We start from the raw sequence: 22,583 nt of genomic DNA on the forward strand, positions 1-22,583 counted from the left end.
GCCACCAGGGAAGCCCTACAGTTTTTATTTTATTTGCTGTCAGGATGACTGAGTTATCACCTGAACCTTCTGTTTTCCCCACATTTTGACCTTAAGAAGTCCTTCCATAACTTGCAGAGGTTGGTCTCGTTACCCCAGGTGTTCCTTAGTTACTTCCATTAGGTACTGACTAGAAAAGGAAAATGGTGTGGTTGTCTGACGAGCTACTTAAGACCACAGTACTTCATATTTTAGTCTGGGGTCATTTGGTTGCAAGTAACAGAGATTCACATAAAGTACCTTAGGCAAAATTGAGAAACTTATTGAAAAGGTGTAGAGTTATTTCATGGACCCCAGAGGAAGAGCATTCAGACTCAGTGAGAAACCAGTCTAGTGCTTTATCTATAAAGACTGGGAGAAGACTGGTTTTGCCAGCTTTCACTGAGTTAGGCAGGAGTAAATCTAGTGTTGATCTTTAAATTGTGGAGATGATATGTATCTATTTACTTTAGCTTTGAGACTTGAGTTGTAATTATAAGACAACATGAAAACTGCCACAAAATATCATGGTTTACTTGTCTGTTTCATATTGATCTTTAAAATCTGAAATAAAATCTTTCACTTAGTAGCAGGCTAAGTTTTGTAACTGGCTATGCAAACGTTAACTACTGTAAGAAACTTCCATTTATCCATTTTCTTTCCTATCTCTTTAAAAACTCTAATCAGGGTGCTTCCACTACTTTTACTCATCTTGTCAGATGAGTGAGTGAGGCCAGTAAAGAATTTACAAAAACCAGAGTATAATTATTAAGGATCTACTCTCTTCTAGGTATCCCAATTTCTGAGTTCTTCTCTCCTATCCTTGATATTTATACCTTAGAGAATTATACTTTGGAGAAATAGTGGACATGAAATTATTTCTTTCCTCTGTACCCCACTCACCCTTAATAAATCTGCTCAAGCCCTGTGATTAGAGAGTTTGCTCCCTGAGAAACTTCTAAATGGGCAAGGCCCCCATAACCCCATATCCTTGGCCACAGCAGATAGAACTGGGGTTTAATATCTGACCCAGTCAATTGCTTTCTCAAAGGAAGTTCTTGGAGTAAAGACCAAATAAGGACAATAATCGCATGACAAAATTTTTTATTATGTGATCAGCAAAAGAAGAGAATGTCAGTCTACAGGACAGAGTGCAGTAAGAGAGTTCTTAGGAGACCAGACATGTGTCCCTGGAAGTTCAAATGCATATGTGAGTGTAATGACCTAAGCTGTTTCTTACCCAAAAGATTGAATAGATGAAAAGCTTGCTAAATTAGTCCATATTGGCAAAGATATTGAAAGAAGCAACAGCAGTGTAGCCTTTATTAGCCTGGCAAGGACATGCAAGTTTGCCATCAGTCAAGGGACATTAGGTTTGAGCCATTTTACCAGTCCCCAATCCAGAGGCTATCATCTAGGTAAGAAGAACCCAGGAGCAAGTTGGATCTGTGAAGTCATTGGAAAAAGTCATCTAGAAAGCACATGACCCACACCAGACAACTCTACAGCGAGGACACTCTCCCTATAGGTCCTCTAAAGAATATCTGATTATGAGAACCACCTGGGGAGATTTTTTAAAATTCAGAAATTCTGATTCAGGTAATCTGTTTTTCCTTTTAAAATCTCCCTGGGTGAATTTAATATTTTGCAAGGGTTGAGAACCACTGTTTCGTTTTATTAAGGTAACATTGGTTTATAACATTATCTGTTTCTTGTATACAACATTATATTTTGACTTCTATATACACTGCAGCATGTCCATCACTATAAGTTTGGTTTCCACTCATTACCATATGGTTGACTCCCTTTACCCATTTCACCCTCCCCCACCCCCTCCCCCTCTGGTAACCACTAATCTGTTCTCTGTATCTATGTATTTTCTGTTTGGTTTGTTCATTTATTTTGTTTTCTTTCTTTACATTCCACGTATGAGTGAAATCATACGGTACTTGACTTATTTTACTTAGCATATTAATGCCCTCAGGGTCCATCCATGTTGTTGCAAATAGCAAGATTTCATCTTTTTATGGCTGAGTAGTAGTATTCCATTGTATATATATATATATGCCACATCTTTATCCATTCATCCATTTATGGGCACTTAGATTGTTTCCATATCTTGAGTATTGTAAATAATGTTGCAGTGAACATAGAGGTGCATATATCTTTCCAATTAGTGTTTTTGTATTGTTTGGATAAATATCCAGAAATGAAATAGCTGGATCATTTACTAGTTCTAGTCTTAATTTTTTGAGGAATCTCCATTGATATAAGTGGGGTGTTAAAAGTTCTAACTGTAGTTGTGTTGCTGTCAGTTTCTCCCTTTGGGTCTGTTAATAATTGCTTTAAATATTTTGGTGCTGTTATATTAGCTGCATATATATTAATAACTGTTATGTCTTCTTGATGAATTGTCCTCTTTATCACTCTATAATGTCCATCTTTGTCTCTTGTTACCTTTTTTGATTGAAGTTTATTTTGCTGGATGGGTGTGGCTATACCCACTTTCTTTTGGCTGTCATTTGTTTGGAGTATCATCTTCCCTCCCTTCGCTTGGAGCTTCAGTTTATCTTTAGAGCTGGATGAGTCGCCTGGATATAGCATATAGTTGGGTCTTGTTTTTAATCCATCCATCCACTCTATTTCTTTTGACTGGTGAATTCAACCCATTTACATTTAGGGGGATTACTGATAAATGAGGACTTAGTACTGCTATTTTGTCTTTTGTTTTCTGGTTCTTTTATATCTCCATTGTTTCTTTTTCCTTGTGTTTATGTCTGCCATTTTAGTCTGGCAGTTTCTATGATGTTTCTCTCAGTTTCCTCTTTTTTTATATTTTGTGTCTCTGCTCTAGATTTATGTTTCTTGGTTACCGTGAGGTTTGTATAAAATGTGTCATAGGTAGAGAAACAACAGTGCGGCGTGAACGTGGGGAAGCAAAAGAAAACACGGAAGTATGTGACCATGAAGCGAATGCTTAGTCTCAGAGATCAGAGGCTTAAAGAAAAGGATAGATTAAAACCGAAAAAGAAAGAAAAGAAGGATCTCAGTGCACTCAAGGAAAGAGAAGTCCCCCAACACCCTTCCTGCTTATTCTTCCAATATAACACACAGCTGGGCCCACAGCTGTGGATCTTACCACATCCCGGTCGATACCAACTTTATCAACCTTTCCATTAAAGCCAAACTGGACTTAGTGCAGTCAGTGATGGACTGTCTGTATGCCAAGTGTATCCCTTCTATAACTGACTGCGTAATGGCTGAAACTGAGAAATCGGGGCAGAAGTATCGAGTGGCTCTAAGGATTGCCAAGGATCCAAGATTTGAACGATTACCATGCACACAGAAAGGAACCTATGCAGTTGACTGCTTAGTACAAAGAGTAACTCAGCACAAGTGTTACATTGTGGCCACAGTTGACTGGGACCTTAAACAAAGAATCCGGAAGATCCCTGGAGTTCCCGTCATGTACATTTCTAACCATAGGTACAACACTGAGCGGTTGCCAGATGATTATGGGGCCCCTCGGTTCTAATTCTTAAAAGACGAATTTCCTCTGCCTTCCTTCGACCAACTTTATCTTTTGCCAGTTCATTAAACATGCTATAGCATGAATTATTATTCCACTCACCCATATGCTCTGTAATGAGCTGAGTATGGTTAAATACACTCACTTTTTAATGTTGTTTTGAAAATTATATTTTGTGTCATTTTAAAAATTTGTTGCATCTTTTTATAAATCAAATAATTGCTCACATAAAAAAAAATGTCTCATAGGTAAAATAGTCCTTTTTCTCCTGATAGTGTCTTATCTTCATCTGCCTACATGGCTTCCATCCTTTTCCTATTCCCCTTTTATGTTTTTATTGTCTCAAATAACCTCTTTTTACATTGTGAGTTTGCTGCCAAATAGAAGTAGCTAATGTTAATTTTTACTGCTGTTTTCTCTTTAACCTTTATGCTATAATTAAATGTTTAACAACCTATTCTGATACAGAGTAGCAATTTTTTGATTCTGTCTATTTATCACCTTACTCAAAGTTTTCTGTACTTTGCCCTTTTTTTTTCTGGAAGAAGAGTTCCTTTCTACATTTCTTGTTAGACAGGTCTAGTGGTGATGAACTCCCTCAGCTTTTGTCTGGGAAAGCCTTTATTTCTCCTTCCTATCTGAAGCATAACTTTGCTGGATAGAGTACTCTTGGCTGATATTTTTTACCTTTTGATATTTTGAATATGTCATTCCACTCTCTCCTGGCCTATAGAGTTTCTGCTAAAAATTTTGTTGATAGACTAATGGGGGTTCCTTTGTGGGTTACTGTCTTTTTTCCCCTGGTTGCCTTAAAAATATTTTGTCATTGAATTTTGATAGTTTAATATAATGTATCTTGGAGAATGTGTTTTTGCATTGAGGTACTTAGGTGTGCTCTCAGCATCATGACTTGTATATCCAGTTTCTTCTCCAAGTTTTGGAAGATCTCAGCTATTATTTCTTTAAATAAACTTTCTGTCCCCTCCTTCATCTCTTCTCCTCCTGGGATAACTATTATCCCTATGTTGCCTTTTCCAGTGAAGTCAGATTGTTCTTGTAGAATTTCTTAATTTATTTTTAGTTCTTAGTTCTCTCTCCTCTTCTACCTGAATTATTTCTAGATTTTTATCTTTGAGCTTGATAATTCTGTCTTCCATATGGTCTGCTCTATTTTCAGTGTTTTCTAATGCATTCTTCATCTCACTTTTTTTAGTTCTTCCACTCCAGAATTTATATTTGCTTTTTTTTCCCCTTTTTTTTGCAGATAGCATTTTTAATTTACAGAGGGGATTGCCTACTTTCACTTTTTTTTTTAACATCTTTATTGGAGTATAATAGTTTTACAATGGTGTGTTAGTTTCTGCTTTATAACAAAGTAAATCAGCTATACATATACATATATCCCCATATCTCCTCCCTCTTGCGTCTCCCTCCCACCCTCCCTATCCCACCCCTCTGGGTGATCACAAAGCATTGAGCTGATCTCCCTGTGCTATGTGGCTGCTTCCCACTAGCTATCTATTTTATATTTGGTAGTGTATATATGTCCATGCCACTCTCTCACTTGGTCCTAGCTTACCCTTCCTCCTCCCCACGTCCTCAAATCCATTCTCTACGTGTGCATCTTTATTCTTGTCCTGCCTGTAGGTTCTTCACAACTTTTTTTTCTTTTTAGATTCCATATATGTGTATGGAAATATGGTATTTGTTTTTCTCTTTCTGACTTACTTCACTCTGTATGAAAGACTCTATGTCCATCCACCTCACTACGAATAACTGAATTTCGTTTCCTTTTACGGCTGAGTAATATTCCATTGTATATATGTGCCACATCTTCTTTATCCATTCCTCTGTCGATGGACACTCAGGTTGCTTCCATGTCCTGGCTATTGTAAATAGAGCTGCAATGAACATTGTGGTACACGAATTTTTTTGAATTATGGTTTTCTCAGGGTATATGCCCAGTGGTGGAATCGCTGGGTCATATAGTAGTTCTATTATTAATTCTTTAAGGAGCCTCCATACTGTTCTCCATAGTGGCTGTATCAGTTTACATTCCCACCATCAGTGCAAGAGGGTTGGTTTCCTTTTCTCCACACCGTCTCCAGCGTTTGTTGTTTGCAGATTTTTTGATGATGGCCATTCTGACTGGTGTGAGGTGATACCTCATTGTAGTTTTGACTTGCATTTCTCTAATGATTAGTGATGTTGAGCATCTCTTCATGTGTTTGTTAGCAATCTGTATATCTTCTTTGGAGAAATGTCTGTTTAGGTCTTCTGCCCATTTTTGGATTGGGTTGTTTGTTTTTTTGATATTGAGCTGCATGAGCTGTTTGTAAATATTGAAGGTTAATCCTTTGTCAGTTGCTTCATTTGCAAATATTTTCTCCCATTCTGAGGGTTGTCTTTTGGTCTTGTTTATGGTTTCCTTTGCTGTGCAAAAGCTTTTAAGTTTCATTAGGTCCCATTTGTTTATTTTTGTTTTTATTTCTATTTCTCTAGGAGGTGCCTTAAAAAGGATCTTGCTGTGATTTATGTCATAGAGTGTTCTGCCTGTGTTTTCCTCTAAGAGTTTTATAGTGTCTAGCCTTATATTTAGGTCTTTAATCCATTTTGGGTTTATTTATGTGTATGGTGTTAGGGAGGGCTCTAATTTCATTCTTTTACATGTAGCTGTCCAGTTTTCCCAGCACCACTTATTGAAGAGGCTGTCTTTTCTCCATTGTATATTCTTGCCTCCTTTATCAAAAATAAGGTAACCATATGTGTGTGGGTTTATCTCTGGGCCTTCTATCTTGTTCCATTGATCTATATTTCTGTTTTTGTGCCAGTACCATACTGTCTTGATTACTGTAGCTTTGTAGTATAGTCTGAAGTCAGGGAGCCTGATTCCTCCAGCTCCGTTTTTCTTTCTCAAGATTGCTTTGGCTATTCGGGGTCTTTTGTGTTTCCATACAAATTGTGAAATTTTTTGTTCTAGTTCTGTGAAAAATGCCAGTAGTAGTTTGATAGGGATTGCACTGAATCCGTAGATAGCTTTGGGTAGTAGAGTCATTTTCACAATGTTGATTCTTCCAATCCAAGAACATGGTATATCTCTCCATCTGTTTGTATCATCATTAATTTCTTTCAATAGTGTCTCATAGTTTTCTGCATACAGGTCTTTTGTCTCCCTAGGTAAGTTTATTCCTAGGTATTTTATTCTTTTTGTTGTAATGGTAAATGGGAGTGTTTCCTTAATTTCTCTTTCAGATTTTTCATCATCAGTGTATAGGAATGCAGGAGATTTCTGTGTGTTAATTTTGTATCCTGCTACTTTACCAAATGCATTGATTAGCTCTAGGAGTTTCCTGGTAGCATCTTTAGGGTTCTCTATGTATAGTATCATGTCATCTGCAAACAGTGACAGGTTTACATCTTCTTTTCCGGCTTGGATTCCTTTTATTTCATTTTCTTCTCTGATTGATGGGGCTAAAATTTCCAAAACTATGTTGAATAATAGTGGCAAGAGTGGAACACCTTGTCTTGTTCCTGATCTTAGAGGAAATGGTTTCAGTTTTTCACCATTGAGAACAATGTTGGCTGTCGGATTGTCATATATAGCCTTTATTATGTTGAGGTAAGTTCCCTCTATGCCTACTTTCTGGAGGGTTTTTATCATAGATGGGTGTTGAATTTTGTGAAACGCTTTTTCTGCATCTATTGAGATGATCATATGGTTTTTCTCCTTCAATTTGTTAATATGGTGTATCACGTTGATTGATTTGCCTATATTGAAGAATCCTTGCATTCCTGGGATAAACCCCACTTGATCATGGTGTATGATCCTTTTAATGTGCTGTTGGATTCTGTTTGCTAGTATTTTGTTGAGGATTTTTGCATCTATGTTCATCAGTGATACTGGCCTGTAGTTTTCTTTCTTTGTGACATCTTTGTCTGGTTTTGGTATCAGGGTGATGGTGGCCTCGTAGAATGAGTTGGGGAGTGTTCCTCCCTCTGCAATATTTTGGAAGAGTTTGAGAAGGATAGGTGTTAGCTCTTCTCTAAATGTTTGATAGAATTCGCTTGTGAAGCCATCTGGTCCTGGGCTTTTGTTTGTTGGAAGATTTTTAATCACAGTCTCAATTTCAGTGCTTATGATTGGTCTGTTTATATTTTGTATTTCTTCCTGGTTCAGTCTTGGAAGGTTGTGCTTTTCTAAGAATTTGTCCATTTCTTCCAGGTTGTCCATTTTATTGGCATATAGTTGCTTCTATTAATCTCTCATGATCCTTTGTATTTCTGCAGTGTCACTTGTTACTTCTCCTTTTTCATTTGTAATTTTATTGATTTGAGTCTTTTCCCTTTTATTCTTGATGACTCTGGCTAATGATTTATCAATTTTGCTTATCTTTCAAAGAACCAGCTTTTAGTGTTATTGATCTTTGCTATCATTTCCTTCATTTCTTTTTCATTTATTTCTGATCTGATCTTTATGATTTCTTTCCTCCTGCTAACTTTGAGTTTATTTTGTTCTTCTTTCTCTAATTGTTTTAGGTGTAAGGTTAGGTTGTTTATTTGAGATGTTTCTTGTTTCTTGAGGTAGGATTGTATTGCTATAAACTTCCCTCTTAGAACTTCTTTTGCTGCATCCCATAGGTTTTGGGTAGTCGTGTTTTCATTGTCATTTGTTTCTAGGTATTTTTCGATTTCCTCTTTAATTTCCTCACTGATCTCTTCATTATTTAGGACTGTATTCTTTAGCCTCCATGTGTTGGTATTTTTTACAGATTTTTTCCTGTAATTGTTATGTAGTCTCATAGTGTTGTGGTCAGAAAAGGTACTTGCTATGATTTCAATATTCTTAAATTTACCAAGGCTTGATTTGTGACCCAGGATATGATTTATCCTGGAGAATGTTCCATGAGCACTTGAGAAGAAAGTGTATTCTGTTGTTTTTGGATGGAATGTCCTATAAATATCAATTAAGTCCATCTTGTTTAATGTATCATTTAAAGCTTGTGTTTCCATATTTATTTTCAATTTGGATGATCTGTCCATTGGTGAAAGTGGGGTGTTAAAGTCCACTACTATGATTGTGTTACTGTCGATTTCCCCTTTTATTGCTGTTAGTATTTGCCTTATATATTGAGGTGCTCCTATGTTGGGTGCATAAATATTTACAATTGTTATATCTTCTTCTTGGATTGATCCCTTGGTCAGTATGTCATGTCCTTCTTTGTCTCTTGTAATAGTCTTTATTTTAAAGTCTATTTTGTCTGATATGAGAATTGCTACTCCAGCTTTCTTGTGATTTCCATTTGCCTGGAATATCTTTTTCCATCCCCTCACTTTCAGTCTGTATGTGTCCCTAGATCTGAAGTGGGTCTCTTGTAGACAGCATATATATGGGTCTTGTTTTTGTATCCATTCAGCCAGTCTATGTCTTTTGGTTGGAGCTTTTTATCCATTTACATTTAAGGTAGTTATCAATATGTATGTTCCTATTACCACTTTCTCAATTGTTTTGGGTTTGTTATTGTAGGTCTTTTCCTTTTCTTGTGTTTCCTTTCTAGGGAAGTTCCTTTAGCATTTGTTGTAAAGCTGGTTTGGTGGTGCTGAATTCTCTTAGCTTTTGCTTGTCTGTAAAGGTTTTAATTTCTCCATCGAATCTGAATGAGATCCTTGCTGGGTAGAGTAATCTTGGTTGTAGGTTTTTCTCCTTCATCACTTTAAATATGTCCTGCCACTCCCTTCTGGCTTGCAGAGTTTCCGCTGAAAGACCAGCTGTTAACCTTATGGGGCTTCCCTTGTATGTTATCTGTTGTTTTTCTCATGCTGCTTTTAATATTTTTTCTTTGTATTTAATTTTTGGTAGTTTGATTAATATGTGTCTTGGAGTGTTTCTCCTTGGATTTATCCTGTATGAGACTGTCTGCTTCCTGGACTTGATTGACTATTTCCTTTCCCATATTAGGGAAGTTTTTAACTATAATCTCTTCAAATATTTTCTCAGTCCCTTTCTTTTTCTCTTCTTCTTCTGGGACCCCTATAATTGGAATATTGGTGCATTTAATGTTGTCCAGAGGTCTCTGAGACTGTCCTCAATTCTTGTCATTCTTTTTGCTTTATTCTGCTCTACGGTAGTTATTTCCACTATTTTATTTTCCAGGTCAGTTTTCTGTTCTTCTTCCTCAGTTATTCTGCTATTGATTCCTTCTAGAGAACTTTTAATTTCATTTATTGAGTTGTTCATCTTTGTTTTTTTGCTCTTTAATTCTTCTAGGTTCTTGTTAAACGTTTCTTATATTTTCTCCGTTCTATTTCCAAGATTTTGGATCATCTTTACTATCATTACTCTGAATTCTTTTTCAGGTAGACTGCCTATTTCCTCTTCATTTGTTTAATCTGGTGGGTTTTTACCTTGCTCCTTCATCTGCTGTGTGTTTCTCTGTCTTATCATTTTGCTTAACATACTGTGTTTGGGGTCTCCTGTTCACAGGCTGCAGGTTCGTAGTTCCTGTTGTTTTTGGTGTCTGCCTTCAGTGGGTAAGATTGGTTCAGTGGGTTCTGTAGGCTTCCTGGTGGTGGGGATTGGTGCCTGTGTTTTGGCAGGTGGGCCTGGACCTTGTCTTTCTGTTTGGCAGGACCGCATCTGGTGGTGTGTTTTGGGGTGTCTGTGACCTTATTATGATTTTAGGCAGCCTCTCTGCTAATGGGTGGCGTTGTGTTCCTGTCTTGCTAGTTGTTTGGCATAAGGTGTCCAGCACTGTAGCTTGCTGGTCATTGAGTGGAGCTGGGTCTTAGCGTTGAGATGGAGATCTCTGGGAGAGCTTTCGCTGTTTGATATTACGTGGAGCTGGGAGGTCTCTAGTGGACCGATGTCCTGAACTTGGCTCTCCCAACTCAGAGGCACAGGCCTGACATCCGGCCGGAGCACCAAGACTCTGTTAGCCACACGGCTCAGAAGAAAAGGGAGAAAGAAAGAAAGAAAGAAAGAGCGAGAGAGAGAGGAAGGAAGGAAGAGGGGAGGGAGGGAGGGAGGGAAAGAAAAATAAAGTTATTAAAATAAAAGAATAGTATTAAAAATTAAAAAAATTAAAAAGTAATAAAAAAAAAAGGAAGAAAGAAAAAAGAGAGCAACGAAGCCAAAAAACAAATCCACCAATCATAACAAGCACTAAAAACTATATTAAAAAAAAAAAACAGAAAAAAAACCTGACAGAACCTCCTAGGACAAATGGTAAAAGCAAAGCTATACAAAGTCACACAAAATTCACTGCCTCAATTTTGGGATGATTTGTTGTCTATTCAGGTATTCCACAGATGCAGGGTACATCAAGTTGATTGTGGAGATTTAATCTGCTGCTCCTGAGGCTGCTGGGAGAGATTTCCCTTTCTCTTCTTCGTTCGCACAGCTCCCGGGGTTCAGCTTTGGATTTGACCCCACCTCTGCATGTAAGCTGCCCTCTGGCGTCTGTTCTTCGCTCAGACAGGACGGGGTTAAAGCAATGGCTGCTTCAGCGGCTCTGGCTTACTCAGGCCTGGGGGAGGGAGGGGTACTGAATGTGGGGCGAGCCTGCGGCAGCAGAGGCGGGCATGACGTTGCACCAGCCTGAGGCGCGCCGTGTGTTCTTCCTGGGAAGTTGTCCCTGGATCACGGGACCCTGGCAGTGGCGGGCTGCACAGGCTCCCAGGAGGGGAAGTGTGGATAGTGACTTGTGCCTGCACACAGGCTTCTTGGTGGCGACAGCAGCAGCCTTAGCGTCTCATGCCCATCTCTGGGGTCTGCGCTGATAGCCGCAGCTTGTGCCCGTCTCTGGAGCTCGTTTAGGCGGTGCTCTGAATCCCCTCTCCTCGTGCACCCCGAAACAATGGTCTCTTGCCTCTTAGGCCGTTTGACTTTTTCCTGGATTCCCTCCCGGCTAGCCATGGCGCACTAGCCCCTTCAGGCTGTGTTCACGCAGCCAACCCCAGTCCTCTCCCTGGGATCCGACCGAAGCCCGAGCCTCAGGTCTCAGCCCCCGCCCGCCCTGGCGGGTGAGCACACAAGCCTCTCGGGCCGGTGAGTGCTGGTCGGCACCGCTCCTCTGTGCGGGAATCTCTCCGCTTTGCCCTCCACACCCCTGTTGCTGCGCTCTCCTCCGTGGCTCCGAAGCTCCCCACTCCGCCACCCGCAGTCTCTGCCCGCGATAGGGGCTTCCTAGTGTGTGGAAACCTTTCCTCCTTCACAGCTCCCTCCCACTGGTGCAGGTCCCATCCCTATTCTTTTGTCTGCTTTTTCTTTTTTCTTTTGCCTTACCCAGGTACGTGGGGAGTTTCTTGACTTTTGGAAGTCTGAGGTCTTCTGCCAGCGTTCAGTAGGTGTTCTGTAGGAGTTGTTCCACATGTAGATGTATTTCTGATATATTTGTGGGGAGAAGGTGATCTCTACGTCTTACTCCTCCACCATCTTGAAGGTCTCTGTCTTTGGTTCTTTATTAGAGTTTCAGTCTCTTTGGTAAAGCATTCCTTCTGTTTGTTAATTTTATTCATGAACTCATTGGATTACCTTCCTGAGTTTTCTTGTAGCTTATTGAGCTTCATGACAGCTATGTTGAATTTTTCTCGGATCGTAATATTCCATGCCTTTAAGTTTGGTTTCTGAAGAATTTTCATTTTCTTTCAGTGGCACAGTGCTACTGTGGTTCTTCATGGTGTCTGATAAGTTGTTCTGATGCTGGTGCATTTTAAGTAGTGACTACCTTTCTTCTCTAGGTAAAACTTTTTTTATTTGATTCAAACAATCCAATAGATTGGTAATTAGGGGCCTTTCTTTTCTTTTTCACTAGGTGGCGGTATAGCACAAGTTTTTGGTTCTCTTACCTGCGCTGCCTCTGGCTGTTATTTGAGAATGGGAACCTTCCCTTCTCCAACAATTCTGTCTGAGGTGTCACCTGGTGCCCTCATTGTCACTGCTTGTGCCTCCAGGGTTGCTGATGCCTCGATGCTGTCAGTGTCACTGCTGTCACTGGTGTTGCTGCTGCGGACACCAGGATGGCAGGCACCTCCACTGTGTTGAGGATTGCCTGGGCTGAGAGCACCACCATGATAGGGGAAGGGGGAAGGTACGCAGGGAGCTGGGGTCATGGGTGCCTTTGCCACATTTGGGGTTGTTGGGTCATGGATGCCACCACTGTAGGTGGGGGAGCCAGAGTTGCAGGTGCCATCATAGCTGGAGGGATGGGGTCACAGGTCCCACTGCTGCTGCTGCTAATTCCCTGTGGTAGTGTGTCCTCCTGCAACCAGGAGGCTGGAGTCACGTGCACTCCTTCTCTTGTTGCTACTGGGTTCTCTTGGGCTTCAGGCTTAGCTGCTGTAGCAGGGAGACCAGGATTTCGGGCACCACCTCTGCTGTTCCCCTGGTTCTGCCTCTTGTGTGTGTTCAGTTCACCCACCTTTCGATATAGAGATGTATGGAACTCTCCAACGTCCTGGTGTGTTGGGCAGAGGAACTTTTTGTTGAGTTACAGATGTTTTACTGGTGGTAGATTGAAGAGGAGGGACAGAGAGTGTCTCACATCACCATGATGCTGCTGTCACTCCCAAGAACCTCTCTCTTAATCAGAACATCTCCGTTTGAGTTCAACGAATTTCAGTAAGCATTACACATCATGCATGGGTGCTGGCTCATAAGTCTTATGAGTGGTATTATATTTTTAAAAATTAAATATGTGGAGAAAGAAAATGCTGGCATTTGCTAGTCTATGGCTAAAAGCTCAATCCCTTATTCAAAAACTAGACTTTTTAGCACTGAAGTAGGCTACATGGTTAAATTTAAGGCATATATTTGGAGGGTCCTTTCAAGAGTAGACTGGTAACAGCAGCCCTCACTTCCCAATTATGTCCTTACTTGTCCTGAAGTGAATGGGATAATACTATAAAGTTAGCTAGCCACAAGAGTATGCTTAATCATTTGTTACTGGTCAGGGTTCAGCCAGAGAAGGCAAATGCTCTGTAAGACAGTTTTTACCCTCAGAGCACTGACACCCTCCGCTGGGGTATAAGTTGGCTGGGCCTCTCAAAGTTGGGGTGGGCAGAGACATGACTGATAATCTGGGGCTTCCATCAGAGGTTTTACCAATAGCAGCCGAGGATTATACAACTTTAAATCTAGTATCTCTCTAGGTAGAAAGGAAGGACTGAAAAATGCATCCTTTGGGAAGATTTGCAAGTGCAGATGAGAGTGGAGTGAGAAATGAGCATTCCTGGCCTCTTTCCTAAAAGTGTGAGAACCATATTCTGAGAATGGGAGAAGTTATCATTAATGAGTGGTATATGATACGACGTACCAACGCCTAGTGCATGGGCTATGGAAGCAACTGATATTGCTTCAGAAGTACTGCTCCTTCGTGCTGAGAGTAATACATGATGACTTCAGTGCTCTAGGGAAGAAACATGCAAGAGCTGATAAGAAGGCATGATTTGGCTCCATTATGGCAAAGGATGTTTACACAAAATGTGACTCCCTGCCCCCAAGAAAAATATCACCAGTAAGTCAGCCTATCTAGAAAATGATCCAGCCGTCAAACTCTATAATCAGTATGCATTGTCTTTCTTTCTTTCTTTAGTACCAGAAAGACAATATCTGGACAAACTTTTCCAAGTTGTGAATCACTTTATAATTGCTATGTCCAGGAAATTCCAAGCTGAAATCCACCCCATCCCCTGTTTCCTTTCCAACCAAGTGGGGTATTTTTTTACTCAATTAACCTGGGAATTTTTTTCCTTGGTGGAGATCTAAATGTCCCTTTCATTGCCAAAGGGATCCATAACCTAAAAGATTTAATAGGATTTTATTAATCATACTAGGAACTCTCCGATGGGGGAAAATAAAAGGGGGGGGGGACAAAATTCCAAGTTAAAACATCCAGTGTCACAAAGAATGCTGCTGTTGGCTTCCCTCTGTATCCATTCATGGACAAATCAGAGTCTAATGCCCATGCATTTCTCTTCGCGGACTGTTTCTCACACACTGAAGGAGGAGCTAAAAAAGGTTTTTGTCTATTGGCTCTAATATTGATTCCTCATAACAATGAGACAGAAAAAAATTCAAGATCCCTGTGCAAAGCTTTGCTATGGATTTTAGTTCTGAATGGGCATAACATAGTTTACGGGTAAAATGGAACCCCTTGTCTAAAAGTATATAGGTTGGGATTCGATCCTGTGTATATGGTGGAGCCAGAGACTCAGATATGAGGGGTAGTTCTATTAAAGAGGTTCTTAAAAGCAATCTGTCAATCAGGAAGCTTCAGGAAAGAAGCTCCACAACCCCCGCTCTCACCCGCAAGCTCAGGAAACTAACACAAAACCCATGACGGAACTTTATTTTAATCACCCGTCTTACCTCAGAAAATTGTCTGACTGCGAGCTCCCCAAGACTGTGGGGCTGTCTTATTACTTTGCATATCAGTAGAACTTAAGACTGGTTGCTACACAAAGGAGATGCTCAAAATATTTGTTGAATGGAATTCCTCTCTCCTATTGATGAAGTTATTAACATCTTTATAGATTGGGGCTACTTAAAATGTTTCTCAAATACTTTAATTTCAAAATCCCTACGTTTAAGTAAAATTTTGTTGTTTTAAATGATGTGGCTGAGGGCTGTACTGGGACTCTTTCTCTGTTTCTGCTGAGTTTCCTAAAGGCTGAGAACAAAATAGCGTGGGGCAAGAACTTGCAGTTTTCAGAGTGAGGCGGAACCCCTTACACAGACCCTGCATAGCAGGGGCCAAAAACTGAAGTTTTGACCCTCAATTCCTCACCCATCTTGAGGGTATAAAAGAATTGAGGTGAAGAAGTCAGGGAGCTAGAGGAGGGATTGATTTGTTGACAGTATCTAGAGGAGGAGGGGCTTCAAGGAGCACATGGAGAGAGCTTCAATGGGACCGTCATGGCTTAGGAACAGAATAGAATCATCTGACTCCTGCCTGAGAAAAACAATCTCTGGGGAGAGGTTGGCTCCCCAGAGGACTTGTGGCACTCCTACCATAGAGCTTTCCAATAGCTGTACTCCCCAGAGGTCTTGCTTTTTTGGAGCAAAAGAACCTAAGTACGGATATTGGCTTGTGGTCTCAATTCACAGAATACTGCCCAAGGGGGTTTCTGCCAGAGATGTAATCTGACCAGAAAGAAGCCGAGGGGGAGATTATAAACTGACAGCTGAAGGAGAGGCACTGCCCTGCAACAGAGCTGAAGTTGGAGGGGCTCAGTCAGGACCTGCTTTGTAACTTGTGGGACCCAGTGATAAAGGAAAACGCGGGGTTCTCTTCTTCAAAATGTATTAAAAATTTCAAGATGGCGATGACAGAGCATTAGACCAAGCCTGAGGCCCCTCTAAGCTCGTGGTCCTGAGTGTCCACACGGGGCTCACGCCAGTGAAACTGGCCCTGGACACAGCAGTGAAATCACACAGCTCACAAAAGTTCCCGAACGTTGACTCAAGAGAAATTAGGCCTAAACTTCTGCCACAGCCAGAGAAAATCAGTGGGGATTACAGAGATTTCAATGAAAGATGTCTCCTTACCTCTCTTTCCTCTTCCTCTTCCGATCCTCCAGGAGTAAGAGGCAGCCTAGTAAGCAGGAAGATGGGTAGAAACTAGGCAGAGAAATCAGCCTGAATGTTTGTCACCACTTCTCCCCACTGCAGAAGCAGACAAAATGACGAAGGGGGAAGCTTAGCTTTACATGAAGTTTAGAATTTTAAGTATTTTATAAGATGGACATTTTCATTACTGAAATAAGATATTTTGAGAAGGAAACAAAAGTAACTTGACAACTTTTTTTTTTTTTTAACATCTGAGACTTGCCCAAGATTTATGCAAGGTGGTCATGAAAAAGAGGCCGACATATGACATCGTGGGTTTACAGGACAGTGCTGGGAAAGAATAAAGGTACTTTATGAATGTGCCCCCAAAGAATTCTGCTGGTTCACTGTAATGGTTTCAAGTGTTTTTTAATTTATTTACTCAAACTTTTCTGGGTAAACATGCACACACACACACACACGCACACACACACGGGTGCCCACATATATAGGTGGACTTTGGGATATACTTACATGAACATAACAGATTATTCGAGGTGAAGAAATTGAACTAGTGACTTAATTGAGCAATGTCTCAGAATTACATCAGTTACAAGCCACAGCAAAAATAGAGCTGATAATCAAAAAAAAAACAAAGTGTGCCTTTAAAATACTTTTTGTTGTTGTTTCACCTACATGAGAGAAATGCTCTAGGAATCTGAACTACAGAGGTGGGAGATAACTCTAGACTAAGGGAGAAATACAAAAAAGGGCATTTTGGTAAAGTGTTCAATTTTAAAGTTATAATTAAATCATCTGCAACAAACAGGCAAGAAATGTGCTTTTACTGCCCTCAAGTGGTTTTAGTTTATCATTGCAACATCTCTATTTCAGGAGTGCTTCCATCACGTTCACATCTTAGAGACTATTTATTTGACAAAAGATATCTGGAATAAAGACTTTTAATGCTCAAATATTTTCCAAATAATCAAATAGATTAAGTAGCTTTATGTAATTGTGTTGAAATATGTCCACTCTATACAGATTTGCAAAATTAGTTGGTTTTGTCTTTTTTTTTAAATTTGTCTATGATTGCTTCATGGGATCTAAGTTAACTGGTTAGTGTTTGGATAGGGAAAGGGTTTGGGGATAACTTTATGTTCCAGATTAAACACGCAAGCAGTCTCATTTCATACAAATGTTCAGAGAGTTCATACCTCGACATCTAATCACTGTTTGCTTGCTTCCCCTTCTACCTCACAGGAAGCTCGCTACTCCCTCCCTGGGTGCTGGGTCTGTGCAGAACTGGCTGGTCAGTCCACTATGTTGCTGGCTTGGATGCTCCTTGGCTCTTTCAGATACTGCCAGCCCCTTGCAAACCCAGGCTTGGAGGGGTTGCTTGCAGTTTCTGCTCCCAGAGCATCTATTCCTGACCATGGAAAGGCCTTTCTAAGACTGCTGGCCTTTCTAAGTCTAAGTCTGCTGTTTTCAGCAGCCTTCTTCTTCACACACACACACACACACACACACACACACACACACATCCGCCCCAAGGAAGCACAGGGAAATGCCTAGATGCCCTCCTATAACAGAAGAGCTCCTATTAATGCAAGGGATCTGTCTTGGGCCCTCTTTTTTCTGAAACCTCCTATTCCTCAAATGTTAGCTCCAACAGAATCTCCTGGAAGATCTGTTAAAACGCTGATATCTGGGCCCACCCCCAGAGTTTCTGTTTCAGTAGTGGTGGAGTGGGTTCCAAAGACTTGCATTTCTAACAGGTTCCCAGGTGGTGTGGGTGCTGCTGGCTGCAGGACCATCCTTTATGAGCTGCTGGCTTAAATCAGTATTTCCCCAATTGTTCACATTAAGGTATAAGTAAAAACCAATCAAATGTATACTTCATTCTGGGTGTACTTTATGTTGATTGGTCTTCACCCCCCCCCCCCTCCACCGAGCCACAGGAGAACTTAGATCTTCGTCAGGAGAACCCAGTGATAAACGCCGTAAAAATGTTGAGGCCTCTGGAGAGGCCTGTGGCCCCCAGGACTTTCTCACTAGTTCACATTCAGCCTCCAGCAGTTTGTGAAAATGAGCATTTGATGCTCCTGCCAGCTGATGGCCCTAGTGGCTTCTGCTTCAGGTAAGCTGCCTGGCCATGACTCTCTGGATTCACCTATCTATCAGTATTATTTTCCTACTGCTACTGTATCAAGTTACCACAAGCCTGATGTCTTAAAACAATACAAGTTTATAGCTCTGGAAGTCAGAAATTTGTATGGGTCTCACTGGGCTAAAATCACTGAGTTGACAGGGCTACATTTCTTCTGGATGTTCCATGGGAGACTCTTTTCCCTAATTTTTTCCACCTTCTACAGCCCACCTGCATTCCTTGATGGTAAATCCATTCCTCCATCTTGCAAACCATTAACACAGGGCAGAGTACTTTTCACATTGCCTCCCTCTTCTACTTTTAGGGCCCCTTGTGATTACTTTGGGCCCAATCTATAATCGATTTACCTATTAGTTGGTTAGCAACCATAATTCCATCTGCAACCTTGATTTCCCTTTGCTGTGTAAAGTAACATATTCACAGATTCCAGGGCTTAGGATGTGAACTTCTTTGGGCAGCTATTATTTACCTACCACCCCTTGTCTCCAGATTTCAGGGGCGTTTCCCCTACAACCTCAGTTCTCTAATATGTCTAAAAATAGTTGCTGATTGTTCTTATTTGTTCAGCTTTGTCTTATTCTAAGGACAGGAGCAATGACTTCTAAGCTCTTTACATTATCAGGGCTAACACTGGAAGTAGTATTTTTTCATACTAGATCTAGAGTTCTTACATAGCAATAACTGAATCTCTTACATCTTTTGTCTGTAGCCTTAGACACACAAGTTTTAAGAGAGAGGATGTGGAAGGAAGTTAATCTGTCCATTATAAAGACTTTGCTTTAAATTTGAGGAATTTAGAGCAAAAGACAATATAAAAGATTTACATTTCACAGAAGTCAGTAGTCTTTCACATAGTCTTTTGAAAATAAGAGGACAATTAAAGCAGACAAGGAGGAGACTTATCACTGAATTATAATCTGAAAGCCATGCCTTGTATCATCTTTTATACGCTTTGCATTTCAACAAAAATGTATATTCTATTCCAATTAATTGGGTTAATCTGGAAAACTTAAAAACCAGAGCACATTATTCTAGGGAAATTTAAAAATGTGTGTATATCACTTAAACTACTTTCTAATCATAGTCAAAGAGTACATTTAAATGCAACTCCTAAAGCTAAGCATTTAATAGTGATCTGTTAGAAATAGGGGAAAAGGTTTGAAAATTACCCATGTACTGCAATGTTGCTGAAATGTACATAATGGAGAAAACAATTGCAAAAGGACATGCAGGTGTGCAGGGGTGCTAGGGGACTTAACATGATTTCATTGCAATATGAAAGGCATTACTGCATTATTATGTATGCATTATTAATCACCAGGATCCATAATTTGATGATAATTATGTTAACTCTTTTTTGAAATGTTTTGACAAGTGTTGATATACGTTTTCCATTTACTTCTGGCAGAAAGTCGCAAAGTCTCCCCTCTCTTGTCTTTCTAAAGTATAACCACATAGCTGGCTAGGGATTTAGGAAATGTGATAAATTGTGAAGCATCCATTTCTTTACCAGAGTATATTTCACATCCTATATATTATATCAGAGGGTGCAAACTGGTAGCCTCAGATAAAGTTTGGTCTGCAGACACATTTCTTTGGGCCATATCTTTTTTTTAAAAAATGTTAAATTAGTTCCCAGTATTTAACAGACGGAAGACTGAAATTTAAAAATTTTGGATTTTTAGCTTTTATATTGGGAACATATTTCCATCAATTAACAGAAGACTGATATGAGAAGAAAGTCCCTTCTTGGGGAGGGGCCTGGAAGGCACAGGAGGGAATGCCTCTTTGGTTGGCAATGTTCCTACCATTCTCTACTGTATTACATCCATTCTATGCATTAATGCCCCTGTAGGCATTAGAGTTTGCACCCCTGACGCTTTCCTTTGCCATGTCAGTCGTTGGTGAGTTCACAGACATCTAGCAATCTCTAAATTTATAGTGGACATGAGGATGAAATTACATAGAAGAGCCTAGCCATAGAAATTCTAATTCCCATAAACAGCTGAATCTGTTCATCAGCGTTTGTAATCATTGGTATGCTCTAAAATTTGTAAACTGCAGTTGAAAGGAAGTCTTGTAGCCAGATAACATCTGACTCATTTTTTTGTAGTATGATTAATTATACTATAAAAAGTATTTTTAAAATCCAGTCAGGATTCTTTGGACTCGTAAACACAGACACTCAAACTCAAATGGGTTTAAAACTAAAAGCCAGGAGTGAAGGTTGGAATCTAGGAGATATTTAAGAAAACAGTAGTGAGAGTAGCAGACTGAGAACTGAGCACTCGGAGCTCTCTTTCTCTCAGTCTCCTGCAAAGTGTCCCTGCTTCTTTTTTTTAAAATTTTTTTAAATTCTATTTTTGGCTGCATTGGGTCTTCGTTGCTGCGTGTGGGCTTTCTCTAGTTGTGGCAAGCGGGGACTACTCTTCATTGCAGTGCACGGGCTTCTCATTGCGATGGCTTCTCTTGTTGCGGAGCACGGGCTCTAGGCACACGGGCTTCAGTAGTTACAGCGTGCGGGCTCAGTAGTTGCAGCATGCAGGCTTTAGGGAGTGCAGGCTTCAGTAATTGTGACATGTGGGCTCAGTAGTTGTGGCTCGCGGGCTCTAGAGCACAGGCTCAGTAGTTGTGGTGCATGGGCTTCGTTGCTCCACGGCATGTGGGATCTTCCTGGACCAGGGATTGAACCCGTGTCCCCTGCATTGGCAGGCAGATTCTTAACCACTGCGCCACCAGGGAGGTCCCAAAGTGTCCTTGCTTCTGAGTGCATTTCTTACGATGCCTCTTCTTCACCCAGCCACCCACCCTTATTTCAATTAGTTTCCCCTCCCAACCTTAATCTTCACATTGCCAGACTGTGTCCACCCCAGCCCATGGCCTTTGTCAGTCTCCATTGGTCTCTGAGAAAGGGCTCTGATTGGTCTAGCTCATCTTTTGAAACCAACCACAGAAATCATAAAGCAGGGTGCAACTTCTGGATTGGTAGCCTTGGGGTAATAACATGCCTTGTCCAGTCAGTCACAGCCAATGATATGTTAACATCATCATAATCATCACTGTCATCTCGTATCATCACAGTCAATACCACTGCTAACATTTAATGGATACTTACTATGTGCCAGACAACCTCCTAAACCCTCTAGACATGATTCATTTAATCCCAATAACAACTTGGGAGGCAGACGCTATTTTGACCATATTTTATGGATGAGGCCAGTGAGCATGGTTGTCTGTGCTCAGCAGAGACTTGAAGGCAAGGGCAGCTTCCCTTCCAACCAGCTGAGGGGAGACAAGCAATAATAGACGTGTCTAGAACAAACCATTTTCCCTTTGGGCTTGCAAAATAGGAGGTTCACAGAGAATTACAAGGTAATCCCTTCATTGAGAAATTACTGAAACTGGTTTGCAATTTGCTTTGTTTGCACAGTTGTGCATCTCTCTAAACGTTTTATGGGCTGGTACAGTCAGCATTTGAGACAGGACAAATCCAGGGCCAGATTTTAAAGTACATAGAGCTCTTTGATTCCCACCCCCTTTCTGTGCTCCCCGATCCCATGGAACTCCTTTCTTTCCCTTTCCTCAGTCTCTGCTCTTGCTAGCTCCTCAGAGGTAAACCCTTTAGTTCCCTCCTCTGAAGACTCAATCTCACCCCTAAGATTTAGACCACATTGCGAACATGGGACTTGACAAGGTTGGACAGTGGCCAGACCGGGGTCACACTGAGAATAAAAGTTGCTACTCAATCTAAAACACCTGGATAGTCACAGGTTCTGCAGACTTTGTGTCTAAAAAGCCAGTCACAGACTCTGTGGTCAATTCCGAGAAAAAGTAGGACCTCAGTTGAGGACCAGCAGTCAAATACAAGTCAAAAGGCAGCATGATGGGTGATGCAGACACATCTAGGGGCTCCAAGAGGGAGGAACTAAGTAGTGGGAAGTAAGTCAGAAGCCAGAGGGAACTTTGGGGAGAATGAACACAGTGGGACAAACTCAGCCAAGAGGCTGTTGTGTCAGCTGTCTTATAACCACATTTGCTTGGGGTTGTTGGGAATCTCTTTGCACACATCATACACAAGACTTCTTAAAGATAGCTACACACTCATTGGACAACCGAAAACCACATGCCCCAGATTTCCTGCCATGAGGTGGTCTCAGTGGGCCTCTGCTCCTTCCATTCTTTCTTCCTCCCTTCCTTCCCTCCTTCCTTTCCTTCTTTCTACCTATATCAAATGTTTACTGAGTCCTTATCAAGTGTTGGAGATCTAATGGTGAATAAAACAGTAATACTCCTTACCCCAAGGATTTCACATACCAGAGGTG

At 40.7% G+C, this 22,583-nt stretch overlaps 1 long non-coding RNA gene and 1 pseudogene across 2 annotated transcripts in view; both read left to right on the forward strand.

Annotated features, from left to right (window-relative positions):
* Positions 1 to 10,526, forward strand: part of LOC309659756 — a 198,008-nt gene extending 187,482 nt beyond the window's left edge. Inside the window, exon 2 of the long non-coding RNA XR_014262946.1 lies at positions 8,423 to 10,526. This is a non-coding gene — a long non-coding RNA (uncharacterized lncRNA). The remainder of the gene's footprint in view (positions 1 to 8,422) is intronic.
* Positions 1,565 to 10,526, forward strand: LOC309659713 (rRNA-processing protein FCF1 homolog pseudogene; annotated as a pseudogene). The gene has a single exon. The product of its transcript is annotated as an rRNA-processing protein FCF1 homolog pseudogene (transcript).
* Positions 10,527 to 22,583: the final 12,057 nt, after the last annotated feature.

The sequence above is a fragment of the Balaenoptera physalus genome, assembly GCF_965194825.1.
Source record: "Balaenoptera physalus genome assembly, chromosome: 4".
Taxonomy (NCBI): Eukaryota; Metazoa; Chordata; class Mammalia; order Artiodactyla; family Balaenopteridae; genus Balaenoptera; species Balaenoptera physalus.